This window comes from Mandrillus leucophaeus, unplaced genomic scaffold (assembly GCF_000951045.1).
Source record: "Mandrillus leucophaeus isolate KB7577 unplaced genomic scaffold, Mleu.le_1.0 Scaffold28, whole genome shotgun sequence".
In the NCBI taxonomy this organism is placed as follows: domain Eukaryota; kingdom Metazoa; phylum Chordata; class Mammalia; order Primates; family Cercopithecidae; genus Mandrillus; species Mandrillus leucophaeus.
In genome coordinates, this window is record NW_012102920.1 from 1485063 (window position 1) to 1489606 (window position 4544).

The 4544-nt window shown below is 51.4% G+C and overlaps 1 pseudogene; it reads left to right on the forward strand.

The window, feature by feature from the left end:
- Positions 1 to 4544, forward strand: part of LOC105543310 — an 11583-nt pseudogene continuing 7039 nt past the window's right edge.

The window sequence follows — 4544 nt, forward strand, 5'->3', positions numbered from 1 at the left end:
ATGACCGCACTACACAGCGGAGGCAGCTCCCTGGATGTGGCTGTGAGGCCCTCTTAGCGAACCATCCCGCCTTACTTCAACAACAAGTAAGTGGCCTGGAACTCTTGGTGGACTCTCAGCGCACCAACCACAGCCACTGGGGAGGCCAGCAGGGAGGCCGGCTGCTCCGACGCACCATCCTTTCTGTGAAATACCCAGGCGGTCGCCACAGCGGGGCTGCATTAGGCCATTTCTGGGCCCATAAGGAGACAGGAGGCCTCCACTGCCCCACCCACCTTCCTCCTTCCACCCTCTCCATCCCCACGAGTCCAGTGAGCATCCGGCGGCTCTCAGGGCCGTCAGCCCCGCCAGATGCCCACTGACACCTGTATGTCCCCCTCCCTCTGGCCCTTATTGTTTCTTTCTCCAGTAAACAGACAATGAGTCTGTGGGGAACGCCAAGTTCTAATTCATCTCCAAGAAGCCTGCAGCCTAGTCGAGTAGATAAGAAACCAGACCAAGTCGGACAGAGGAGCTGGCAGCAATCACAGAGTGCCCTTCCCTTCCTTCAGGAGACGTGGGATGTGCCCAACCCCCACCCGTCCTGTACAAAGACACAGGAATGAACTGCCAGGGCTCCAGGTCACCCACCCCTGGACACCCATCCTGGCCTGTCACTCAGCTGCATGACCGTGACTATCCCACACAACCTCAGGCGCTATCACCTGCAACATGAGAGCCCTCCTGAGGACAGGTGTGGGAGGACTCGGCCTGTCCCACAACCTCACGTGCTATCACCTGCAACATGAGCGCTCCTGCCCTCCTGAGGACAGGTGTGGGAGGACTCGGCCTGTTGTGGGTGGCGGCCTGCCCTGCTTTCTCAGGCTGACCAAGTGAAGGAGATGGGAGGGAACAGGCACCAGGGCCACAGACGGCTCACGGAGACACAGGCCCTGCCTTTAGGGTGCATCCTCTTGTCCACTCAAGACTGCAGAGGCATTTCAGAGATCTCACCGGTCAGACAGGCCCAAGTGTAGCCCCAGGCCCCGGTGTCTCATCTTCCATCACAAACCCAGCAACCATCACTGCCAGGCAGATCTTCAGGAACTCAGCAAGGTTTTGTTCTGCAAAGTACTTAGAAGTGACAGGCTTAAGCCAAATCTCCGCAAACACTAGAATGACATTTGGTCACACCAAACAGTACACCTTTTGTTTGTTAAGCCACCTTCTTATAAGGAAAAACATTTATTTTCCCAACCTTAAAAATGCCAGTAAAGAGCTAAAGTTCAATCCAAATTTTTGAGGAAAACAAACGTGCCCTAAGCTGTGGGGAACAGGCCTCTAAGAGCGGCCCTGGCCTGTCCTGCTCTTTCCAGCTGGAGGCTCCTGGGGAGCAAAGCCCACACCTAACCATCCTCCCCAGCAGCTACAGGCGTGGAGAACGCAGGGCGTGGCGGGTGCCAGCCAGGGGGACCGGTGGGAGGAGGTGGCTGGACACTCTAGGTCGAAGTGGGGCCCAAGCCATGGCCTGTGTGCCCCCAGGGGATCAGCAGGATGGCCTAAGTCACAGGTGACTGATCAGGGCCACAGGTGACTGATCTGAGTCAGGTCAACAGAGACATAAGAAAACATGAGAATGTTGACAACGGGAATGATGACTGCATGCGGCCAGACCCCTGCACTGCCACGGGCAGTGGGCGCCCTATCCCTGTGGAACAGCTCCACGCAGGGATGACAGACGAGCCAGGTGCCAAGCAGACAGTTCTGACCTGGCAGGTCTGGGCCGGGGCTGAGAAGCAGGCATTTCTAACAAGTCCCCAAGTGGCCCACTTTGAGAGCTGCAGCCTTAGAACAGCTCTGGGGAGTCCTCGGTGCTGAGGGCTTTTCACCCCTTTCTACCCGGCCTCCACCTCCCACACGCCTCATGGGCACAGCTTGGCTCTCAGGACTGTAAACCAAAAATAAAATCCTGAGTCCCCTGACTGACTGAACTGAACCCCCTCTTGGCCAAGGAGACCCCAGGGCAACCTGAGGAAACAAATTCCAGGCCCTGAAGGCAAGGGAGGTCAGACACACCTGGTTGTACCACCTCCCTTTGGAGTTTAGGCAGAGCTGACCAGGGTGAATGAAACAGAGACAGACAGACAGCACAGCCTCACCAGCAATGACACCAAACTCCAGCCTGACTTGGGTACAGCACCTCATGACAGATAGCAAACCCTGAAGGAAATCAAAATATTTCACCCTCAAATACGTTTATTTCCTTGACATATTTGAAATGGTCCTGCAAAGCTGTCTTTTGTGAGGGAAATTTGCATCTGCGGAGAATCTCCCTCCCTTTCTAGGTCTTTCCTGGATCTAGGAGACATTTAATGAGTTTGACAGCGTTAAGGTCTGAAAAGAGACATTTACCCTCTATTCTCCCCAAGGCTGCTGCCTGTGAGGCTTCATCTACTTAACCTTGGCCTCCATAGCCCTTTTAGCTTAACTCAAGCATTTCTCTCTGCTGACTTCAAGTCTTTAGACAAAGCTTAACTCTTTCAACCAATTGCCAATCAGAATCCACCTATGATCTGTAAACCTACCCCTTCCTATACCTTACATGTACTGATTTATGTTTCTCTGCCTATAACTTCTGTCTCTCTAAAATGTATAAAATCAAATTAGCGTGACTGCCTGGAGCACACTTTCTTAGGGCCTCTTGACACTCTTCCCTGGGCCATGGCCACTCCACTCATTGGCTCAGAACAAACCTCTTTCAATATTTTATAGTTTGGCTTTTTAGCCAACAGGACCCTCTGCCTGGGCTCCCTGAAGCCCTCTCCCTGCTGCCTGGTCAGGCCACCGCTGTCTTTCACTTTCAGCCATATCCTCCTCCAGTCTCAGTCTCAGGCCCAAGCCTGTTCTTCCTGCTGTGACTGGGAAGACAGTCAGACCCACTAAAGGGTCTCAACTTATTGAGCTGAGTTAATCCCACCACTGGGTATGGATGTTACCCACCACTGGGTATGGATGTCAGGAGTGGCCTTCCTTCTGAGCTCCGGGGACAGTTCTCAAGGCTGCCTAAGTGCTGCTTCAGCTACAGAATCTGCAATATTTGAATCTGGTTACCATCTTTAGACTTCAGTGACTCAACTGAAAAAAAAAAAAATCAAACCCAAAACCCACAAAAAAGCAAAACAGGTGACAAAGTACTGCCAGGGCCACCTGCATTTTAATGAACATATCTGTTTCTGCCACTGAATAACACACAAGAACTGAAGGGTTCTCTACATGATTGAATTGTTTTCCTAAAAGCAGTGTTTAAAAACCCCACTGAACAGTTTTTCTGTCTTTCTATTCCAGTCTCTGACCTCAGTTCTGAGTCAGGTCAACAGGGACATAAGAAAACATGAGATCAAAGAGGAGGAATCCATTCGAATCAAAAGGCCCCATCACCGTGAGATAAGAGGAGAATGCATTTTAAAGATAACCATTTACAATGACATACAAAAGCCCTATTTAGACTTGAGAAAAAAAAAGATTTCTTTACAAATCTGTTTGGTGATGAGAAAAATACAGCAGGATTGGGTATAAGACATAAAAACAAAGGTGCCGGAAGAAAGAGTAGCAATTTGTTACAGCTCTTGCCCACTGAAACATGTAATTAGAGGTTAGCACAACACAGGAAGCCTTGCCAAACCTCACTGGGTCGGGAGGACCTCCTACTTCAGTGATTTAAATTGCATTTTAAGGGAAGGGTGTGGTAAATGCCCCTCCCACGCCAACTCTGACCTGTAGAGCAGGCGAGTAACTTCGTGACTGATTAACAACGTGCGACCAGACGAAAGCACTAAACAGTCAAGTGCGGAACACTACCTAGGCAGTTTGGTGAAAGATTTCTCAAAGGCTGTGCATCTGTGATCAAGGAACCCACCAAAGAAATGCTTTGTAGACTTAAAAAAAAAAAAAAATGCTTTGTAGGTTATTGTGGGTTATTATAGAGAAGTCTCCAGAGTATTTGCATCGCTAAGTTGTGGGTTCACTCTGAGCACCCACTATACAGCCAGTTATCCGAACCAGGAAGCTAATGATGAAGGTTTTAAAGGGAATGAGGTGGCTACAAGTGCGGAATAGAAATGAGGGATCCTCAGAGAACAGGAATTCTAGGCACTGATGTGGAATAACTGGGGATGGGGTGTGTGGACGCCAGGAAATAGCTAGGGTAGGAGGCCTGGCAATCAATGAAGTTATTGGGGCTCAAAACACAGCTATTTTGAGAGCTGGGATACGGGAGGGCTTCCCTCTCCCCAAGTGTGCGGTGAGGGCTGCGGGAAAATGGTTTCATTTTGACTTGTGACAGCCCGACTCGCTAGGATCTAACCTGGGGAAGACGTGGGGAGCAGCTGGCTTAGTTACCTGACCCTGGAAAGGCCAGGGTTGGTCCGAGTGGGGTGCCTCTATGGGGCAGGGGCTGGCTCTGCGGTAAGGAAAGAAAAACGGGAGAGGGGCCCCGGGACCCGCCTTCTGGGGCGGTCACAGGGGGTCCTGGAAGGCCGCGGTCCCGGGGGTCGGGGGTCCCCGCG